Genomic DNA, 9,734 nt, shown 5'->3' with positions numbered 1-9,734 from the left:
TCGGCAGACATTTCCAGGAAAAGCTAAGTCTCTTGCTTGACTTGCAGTAGAAAAATAAAGCTAGGTGACATTCTCCACATGTGACCATCGATGAAAGTTACACAGATTTGCTTGGCACACATCACTGGAACTCAATTATATGAACTGAGGCCTCAGTGAGAGTTGAACTCACGACCCCTGGTTTACGAGTGACCACTGAGCTATGAGGCATTGCTGCCTCAATGGCCGTTTACATTTTTGTAAGCGTGCTACCAAAATCACAGGCTCAAAATAGTTGGATCTCGGCAGATTTTTCTGGTAAAAGCCAAATAGGCTGCTTGACTTGGAGTAGAAAGTTAGGTTCAGGTTTGAAGGATACTGACAAGTACACAGATTTGCTTTACACTCATCAATGTAACTCAGCTATATGCAATGAGGCTTCAGTGAGAATTGAAATCATGACCCCTGGTTTACAAGACCAGTGCTCTAACCACTGAGCTATGAGGCCTTGCTACGCATTGGCCATCTACATTTTTGTTAACGTGCTACCAAAATCAGAACCCCAAAATAGTCAGGTCTCGGCAGACATTTCCAGGAAAAGCTAAGTCTCTTGCTTGACTTGCGGTAGAAAAATAAAGCTAAGTGACATTCACCGCATTTGAAACTCAATGAAAGTTACACAGATATGCTTGGCACACATCCCTGAAACTCAATTATTTGCGATGAGGCCTCAATGAGAATTGAACTCACGACCCCTGGTTTTCAAGACCAGTGCTCCGACCACTGAGCTATGAGACCTTGCGGGCTCCTTGCCCTTGGAAAATTTGTCAAGTCCTTGGCCTTGGCCTCGGAGTCAAGTCCTTGGCCTTGGCCTTGACCTCGGGGTTGCCGGTCCTTGGACACAACACTGCCATTAAATGGTCCAGTTATGAATATGCAGTCTTCCGGTCATCTGTTAGTGCAGCAAGCGTGAAAGATATAAGATTGGTGACAGTTCCCACAGAAATATTCAACACTCTGACTTTAGTCGAACAAAATTCTGCTCAACTCAACTATTTTCTGATCCAGAAGTCAATGGTACTCAGCAAGTGTTTAGGCCAGGGGTGTCCAAACCTTTTGGCAAGGGGGCCAGATTTTATGTGGTAAAATGTTGGAGGGTCGACCTTGGCTGACATTCTTTACATTGAACAACAATATTGTTAAACAAATTTTAGTAAGCCAGTCTCGATTCACATTTCCATTTTTATTTTAATTTCAACAATCTTAAGAATATCTTTTGGTTCATTTGAAACATATCACATGCAACATGCAGGGGTAGGACTAGATAATTTTTTACTTCATCCTACTCCCTTGAACATAATAACTGTGTTGAATGAAGACTGATTTCTTTCTTTTTACTTTTTTATCTACCTTATTTTCTGTCAAATTATTACTGTATATGTTTTATGTTCAATAAACAAACAAATAAACAAACAAACAAACAACTGATTATTCACTTGACTTTTTCTTAAACAGAAGTCTGAGTGCAAATTGCAACATTTGAAATATAAAATGAACAACAGGGAAATGAACAAGCAATACACATATCCACAACTGCAGGGATCATTTGAAATATGACATATCAGTCAATATAAATGTTGATTGAACTTTTTAAATTTTACTCTGGAATGAAACTTAGGAAAAAAAAAAAGAAAAAAAAACCCTCCGTGAGTCGCCACCTTACCGTGGTGGAGGGGTTTGTGTGTCCCAATGATCCTAGAAGCTAAGTTGTCTGGGGCTTTATGCCCCTGGCAGGGTCACCCATGGCAAACAGGTTCTAGGTGAGGGGCCAGACAAAGCACGGCTCAAAGACCCCTTATGATGAGCAAAATATATGGACCAAGGTTTCCCTTGCCCGGACGCGGGTCACCGGGGCCCCCCTCTGGAGCCAGGCCTGGAGGTGGGGCTCGTTGGCAAGCGCCTGGTGGCCGGGCCTACACCCATGGGGCCCGGCCGGGCACAGCCCGAAGAGGCAACGTGGGTCCCCCTTCCCATGGGCTCACCACCCATGAGAGGGGCCAAAGGGGTCGGGTACAATGTGAGCTGGGCGGCAGCCAAAGGCGGGGACCCTGGCGGTCCGATCCTCGGCTGCAGAAACTAGCTCTTGGGACATGGAATGTCACCTCTCTGGCAGGGAAGGAGCCCGAGCTGGTGTGTGAGGCAGAGAATTTCCGACTGGATATAGTCGGACTTGCCTTCACACACAGCCTGGGTTCTGGTACCAGTTCTCTCGAGAGGGGTTGGACTCTCTTCCACTCTGGAGTTGCTCACGGTGAGAGGCGCAGAGCAGGTTTGGGCATACTCATTGCCCCCCGGCTCAGTGCCTGTACATTGGGGTTCACACCGGTAGACGAGAGGGTTGCCTCCCTCCGCCTGCGGGTAGGGGGACGGGTCCTGACTGTTGTTTGTGCATATGCACCAAACAGCAGCTCAGCATACCCACCCTTTTTGGAGTCCTTGGAGGGTGTGCTGGAGAGTACTCCTGCTGGGGACTCCCTTGTTCTGCTGGGGGACTTCAATGCTCACGTGGGCAATGACAGTGAGACCTGGAGGGGCGTGATTGGTAGGAACGCCCCCGCCCCCCCGATCAGAACTCCAGTGGTGTTTTGTTATTGGACTTCTGTGCTCGTCACGGATTGTCCATAACGAACACCTTAAGGGTGTCCATATGTGCACTTGGCACCAGGACACCCTAGGTCGCAGTTCGATGATCGACTTTGTTGTTGTATCATCGGATTTGCGGCCGCATGTTCTGGACACTCGGGTGAAGAGAGGGGCGGAGCTGTCAACTGATCACCACCTGGTGGTGAGTAGGCTCCGATTGTGGGGGAAGATGCCGGTCCGTCCTGGCAGACCCAAACGTATAGTGAGGGTTTGTTGGGAGCGTCTGGCGGAATCCCCTGTCAGAAGGAGTTTCAACTCCCGCCTCCGACAGAGCTTTTCCCATGTTCCGGGGGAGGCGGGGGACATTGAGCCCGAGTGGACCGTGTTCCGTGCCTCTATTGTTGAGGCGGCCAATCTGAGTTGTGGCCGTAAGGTGGTTGGTGCCTGGCGTGGCGGCAACCCCCGTACTCGCTGGTGGACACCAGCAGTAAGGGATGCCGTCAAGCTGAAGAAGGAGTCCTATCAAGCCTTTATGGCCTGTGGGACCCCAGAGGCAGCTGGCGGGTATCGATTGGCCAAGCGGGCCGCGGCTTCGGTGGTCGCCGAGGCAAAAACCCGAGCGTGGGAAGAGTTCGGTGAGGCCATCGAAGCCGACTTCCGGACGGCATTCTGGTCCACCATCCGACGTCTCAGGAGGGGGAAGCAGTGCACCACTAACACTGTGTACAGTGGGGATGGGGCGCTGCTGACTTCGACTCGGGACGTTGTGAACCGGTGGGCAGAGTACTTCGAAGACCTCCTCAACTCCACCAACACGCCTTCCTTGGAGGAAGCAAAGCCCGGGGACTCTGAGGTGGGCTCTCCTATCTCTGTGGTTGAAGTCACCGATGTGGTTAAAAAGCTCCTCGGTGGCAAGGCCCCAGGGGTGGATGAGATCCGCCCGGAGTTCCTCAAGGCTCTGGATGTTGTGGGGCTGTCCTGGTTGACACGCCTCTGCAACATCGCGTGGTCAACAGGGAGAGTGCCTCTGGATTGGCAGACCGGGGTGGTAGTCCCTCTTTTTAAAAAGGGGGACCGGAGGGTGTGTTCCAAATACAGAGGGATCACACTCCTCAGCCTCCATGGTAAGGTCTATTCAGGGGTGCTGGAGAAGAGGGTCCGTCAGGAAGTCGAGCCTCAGATTGAGGAGGAGCAGTGTGGTTTTCGTCCCGGCCGTGGAACAGTGGACCAGCTCTACACCCTTAGCAGGGTCCTTGAGGGTATGTGGGAATTCACCCAACCAGTCTACATGTGTTTTGTGGACTTGGAGAAGGCGTTTGACCGTGTCCCTCTGGGAGTTCTGTGGGGGGTGCTTCGTGGGTATGGGGTACCGAACCCCCTGATACGGGCTGTTCGGTCACTATACCACCGATGTCAGAGTTTGGTTCGCATTGCCGGCAGTAAGTCGAAATCGTTTCCAGTGGAGGTAGGACTCCGCCAAGGCTGCCCTTTGTCGCCGATTCTGTTCATAACCTTTATGGACAGAATATCTAGGCGCAGCCGAAGCGTTGAGGGGGTCCGTTTTGGGGGCCTCAGTATTTCATCCCTGCTTTTTGCAGATGATGTGGTGCTGTTGGCTCCTTCAAACGGGGCTCTCCAACTCTCACTGGAGCGTTTCGCAGCCGAGTGTGAAGCGGTTGGGATGAAAATCAGCACCTCCAAATCTGAAACCATGGTCCTCAGTCGGAAAAGGGTGGAGTGCCCCCTCCGGGTCGGGGAGGAGATCTTACCCCAAGTGGAGGAGTTCAAGTATCTTGGGGTCTTGTTCACGAGTGGGGGTAGGAGGGAGCGGGAGATCGACAGGCGGATCGGTGCAGCGTCTGCTGTGATGCGGACGTTGTATCGGTCTGTCGTGGTGAAGAAGGAGCTGAGCCAAAAGGCGAAGCTCTCAATTTACCGGTCGATCTACGTCCCAACCCTCACCTATGGTCACGAGCTATGGGTCGTGACCGAAAGAACGAGATCCCGGATACAAGCGGCTGAAATGAGTTTTCTCCGCAGGGTGTCCGGGCTCTCCCTTAGAGATAAGGTGAGAAGCTCAGTCATCCGGGAGGGGCTCAGAGTCGAGCCGCTTCTCCTCCACATCGAGAGGAGCCAGATGAGGTGGCTTGGGCATCTGATTCGGATGCCTCCTGAGCGCCTCCCCGGTGAGGTGTTCCGGTCATGTCCCACCGGGAGGAGACCCAGAGGAAGACCCAGGACACGCTGGAGAGACTATGTCACCCAGCTGGCCTGGGAACGACTCGGGATCCCCCGGGGAGAGCTGGAAGAAGTAGCTAGGGAGAGGGAAGTCTGGGCTTCCCTGCTAAAGCTGTTGCCCCCGCCACCCGGCCCCGGATAAGCGGTAGATGATGGATGGATGGATGGATGGATGGATGAAACTTAGGACTGATGAAGATCTTAACAAACATTTATTCAGAGACTTATTGCCAGCCGACAAATGATCTTAATGTGACGGGTGATATTGAGATCTGGATTGAAGCACAAAGGGCAGGTCTGGCTCAAAAGCAGTGGTATTGATGCGCAAAATTTCTTGCAGGTGATCGTCCATTAGCCGTGTCCAGACCAGAGAGTGTTGCGGCCAGAGACGACATTACTTGTGTCATGATTTGTGTTTATTATTATGTAAAGAAAATACCACCATTTTCATGCAGGTCATATCATATTATTTTGTTGAATTTATCTGCCACAGCTTTAAGGTCGGCCGTGAAAATATTGTCTCACGTTAAACCGTTCCGTGGGGCAAAAAAGGTTGGGGACCGCTGCATAAGTGACTCGATGTGTTCGAATTGCGCTTCATGCGAAAATAGCGGCTCTATTTTCACCTGATAACTGGAGTAGAACATTTTGTTACCTTATCAACTATTTCAAGATATCAGGAGAATTTATTTTGCCTCTCCCAATCCACTGCAGTGTTCAAAGAAGAGGAATGTATCATGCAGCGATACAGTACACACACTGTATCCCCAGGCAGATTATATTTTTTGGCAAGATATAAACTCTTAAAGTCTGTATTAGTGCAGCTCAACCTTGAAATGTAAGCTATTTTGGAACGAAAACTGCTTAAGGAAGTGAAAACATGCACACCAGTGTCGAGAATGGTCAAGGATGAGGATTTTTATAATAATCCTTCATCCTGTTTCTTTTTCCTCACAATTTTTTATGCCAATAACTGTTCTATTCGCTGGTTCATTCCTTTGTATGCTCTCCCTGCATGAACATTTCATTTTAATGTCACATTAAGTGTGTCAAATTAAAAAAAAAAAGAAAAATACAGAACACAAATCTAGTTGAAGTCAAAGTGATCATAATTTAAAAGTAAGTTATATTTTGATCTTATTTTTTCCCTCACACCATTATATTTCAGCCATTGGGATAATTTTTAAAGTTGCTGGGGCTGCATTTTCGGAACACTTTTGTCCAATGGTTTTGGGGGGTTTTTTTGCATCCATCCGGGCCCATTCTTCTTCGAGTTGGCATACAAGTACACAAATACAGATATCTACAAAAAAAAGATTACATTTAAAATTGCTAACTCTGGCAAAGCCTGTGTAGAAGCTCATCTTCTCTCGGGTTGTCCATGAAACAGGCAAATACTGAATATTCATTGGGCACACCCCCTAATGAGATGAGATTATAAACATTGAGCACTAGATGTGGCTAATGGCTTTACAATTTGAGCCGCAAACTCTGGCTGAGTCAAGTTCAACCATTTAAGTCAGTGGTCCCCAAACACGTTCCTGTGAGGTCCGCACAACCTTTCCCTTCTGTGATGGGGCGCCGGGGGTCAGTTTGTAACATGTCTGTTTAGAAAACATTTATGTCTGAATTTTGGGGGGCTTGGAATGGATTAGGGCTTTTATGCATCCCTACTTACAAAACGCGTCTCTACTTACAAAACCTTGTAATTTCGGAAGTAGATCTTCCACTGTATTATAAAGGGGAACTGCATAACTGGATGCCTCCAATGAATCGTTTGTAAAATATATCACCTAAACATTCTTCCCTGGGAGCATGATCTTTCCAACTAAAGTCGAATGATTAAAAAAAATGCTGACTGTCTATTTAAAAATTCGGGATTTGTGTGGGTTTAGAAAAGATGATCTTACATAGCCAATGTTGTTTTAGGACTGAGAAGGTCAATTTGTCAAACATCAGCAGTTTTCCTGACATCGGATAAAATAGCGATCCACTACCTATGCATAGAGCCCGAAAGATGGCGATGAACAGTGCTCAGAATGAGATTGCATTCTTACTTGCAATCTCATGTTTTTCATTCTCTGTATTTTTTTTTCTTTTCTTTTTCCTGAACTCACTTTTCAGTTCATTTATCTCATTATGGTCTGGCTATCTCCAGTGGGGTTAAAAATCAAGTGTTAATCTCTGTTGTCATCAATCTCCCAAGCCCAGAAGTGCTGGAGTCTCTCTTAGCATCACAAAATGATGACTGGCGCTTTTACTTGTTTGGGGAAATAAGTGTGTGAGTTAAATTGAATTTTAATGGATTGCTCATCCCCCAAGTGAGAGGTACAATCCATTACTGAATGATTGTGATGTTATTTGTGGCCAGTGTTGATTTATGGAACGTATTGTGTAGAGGGCCAAAGGTTGCCACGTTGGGGGAGGAAGCTGCTTCTCATTTTGATGAGGTTTATCGTACTTTAGTACATTGGCAAGGAGTTCAAGACTTTATCAATGGTTGAACACTTTGTGTAGAAGCTAAAAGAAGCAGATCCCTCTGCTACTCTTTGTCCATGGGCTACTCAGTACCCTCACCTCACCACCGCTCCATCCACTTCCACCGCTATCGCTTGACTTCTTTGGTGAAAAGCCTACAGGACTAATGCATGGGGGAAAATGTTGTTAACATCAAATGACATGATCTCAAATGAGCCAAGTATGTGATGTGAAAATTAGGAGTAAGGGAAATCAAATTGACTGCATACTGCATACATACTTCCTTTTTCAGTATGTGGGAAAAAGAGCATCATTTCAAAGGTCTTAGTCCTAACATAACTGTTGTTACGAATTAGATGCCGGTCACTTCAGTGGTTATGAAAATATAGGTCAAAAGCTCACACGTACTCTATGGAAGTCGAATTCTATAACTTTTCCTTTTCAACATGCTGCTGTGGCCAAACCACTCAAGATAATTCAACCAAATGTTCATGTCTTCATGCACAACCCAGTAATTACTTTCATGGTTAATTTTAGATGAGTGCTGCATATACAGTGATTTCTCCTTTCCCTCCATTGACACAGTTTGCCGTTTGCATAGTTTTTTGTGTGTTTCATTGGTCATACGCCACAACTTTGTAAATGATGCTCCTTTGTAAATATGTCCGAATGTTTGCGTGGGGTCCAAAAATTGGGCATGTTATGTCTACGGAAAACCAACATTCGGTACATACACAAACACTCGCAAGCGTTCGCCGACTGACTTATGCTTATGCTTAAATCTCTTTTTTGTTGTGCGTTTTTGACTGTTACATCTGCAAATTTGTGTTGCCATTCAACGGTGATTCAAATTTTGAACGCATTAAAACCAGTGGCTGACATTTGGCACCACATGAAAACCACTGACCCCTGCACAATGAATGAGAGTTCAGACGGTTTCAGTTGCTTCGCTCAGCATGCCTTCTTGAGTTGAGAATTTGTATGCAGCTGTAGAAAATTCCATTTGGCACCGTAGTAAACTTGGCTTGTTTATTTTATCAAGCAAATGGATGTTTCACAGTGTTTTTCATCACACATATGCACAGACCGTAGGCCGTCTCAAGAGAGACACTTCCTGTTAAATCAAGCCACAGTAACATGTTTCACTTGTTTTTCTCGCCAATGTATCTATATATTTTTATATCGTTTGTTGGCCCCTCAAGCTACAATGTCTTCAACAAACGTTAGCTTTTACTTGACATTTGTATTTTAAATCTCTCATTATACATTCAATGGAATGCCGTCACAGTTTTTGAAAGTTTTTAAAGTTTTTGTGCATCCAAGAGTGGTAACGGACGCTTGTTCAGAGCCGAAATGTAGGACTAAATTCTGTAGTTAAGATTAAGATATGCTTTATTTGTCACACACTGGGGAAATTTACAGTCTACAGCAGCAAGATTGTGGGTAGAAAAAAAAAACACAGTTCAATTCAAGTTAAGTAAAACAAGAAAGTATGCTTATCCTGGATCAACAGGAATGCTGACCCGTGACCCTAATTAGGACTTGTCCTCATGGTTTGATGCTGCTGCTATCTGGAAAAGAATAGAATCATTTCAGCAGTCAGCATGTAATGACTCATTTCTAACAGTTAATTTGAAGCACTACTAATAAATAATTACAGTAAAAACAGTGGTACCTCTACTTATGAATGTCTCTTCATACTAAATTTTAAATAACTAAATAAGTTACGAAACGCCTAAACAGGAAAATGTTTTGTTTTGAAAGAAATGTCAAGGTACGAAACCTAAAAAGACAGTATTGGATGCTACTAGCAGTTCTGAGTTTCCTAAATGCAACATAATTATAACTGCTGTACCATTGGTTATGACGGAGCAGGTATCCCATTGGCTAAGCGGGACATCTACCAAGTGTGGCTATGCGTGTAGATAGATAGATATGTGTCTCTGCAGTGTCCTCGTCATTCGCTCCTCGGACCATGAGGCTTTCCGATAGTTTTACATAAATGTGAATCACCAAGAAAAAGCGTTCACCAGTCCGGTGTTTGCTCACTATGCTGATGTTTGCCTTGGACATTTTCGAAGGATTAATAAAAGCCAACAAAAGCAAACGTCCTTGGATCAGGTTTTCTTTTTTTTTTTTTTTACAAAACGCCAGGCAAAAACCACTTCTGCGAGAGAACATGGACTAAAGAGGGCAGTTTTTTATTTTTTTATTCTTTACTCTATTTTTTTTTACGTTATGCACAACTCTCATTTATTGTGCAATAATGTAATTATAACATGTAATGTGTATTTGTTTTATGTTTTGATTCATTTTTATGCTTTGCTGAATTTTGAGGGTCTTTGTATGGATTAGGGCATTTACATGGAAAATGCATCCCGATTTACAAAGTTTTT

At 45.5% G+C, this 9,734-nt stretch overlaps 1 protein-coding gene and 2 non-coding genes across 4 annotated transcripts in view; 1 reads left to right on the top strand and 2 right to left on the bottom strand.

Moving 5' to 3' along the window:
* The window catches only part of LOC127607030 (receptor-type tyrosine-protein phosphatase gamma-like), a 399,557-nt gene that overhangs the window by 185,758 nt on the left and 204,065 nt on the right, over window positions 1–9,734 (top strand). The window lies entirely within an intron of this gene.
* Window positions 415–487, bottom strand: trnat-ugu (transfer RNA threonine (anticodon UGU)). The gene has a single exon. It is a non-coding gene; the product is annotated as a tRNA-Thr (tRNA).
* On the bottom strand, window positions 705–777 carry trnas-uga (transfer RNA serine (anticodon UGA)). The gene has a single exon. It is a non-coding gene; the product is annotated as a tRNA-Ser (tRNA).

Source organism: Hippocampus zosterae, chromosome 9 (genome assembly GCF_025434085.1).
Source record: "Hippocampus zosterae strain Florida chromosome 9, ASM2543408v3, whole genome shotgun sequence".
Taxonomy (NCBI): Eukaryota; Metazoa; Chordata; class Actinopteri; order Syngnathiformes; family Syngnathidae; genus Hippocampus; species Hippocampus zosterae.
This window is presented reverse-complemented; position numbering and strand designations above follow the sequence as displayed.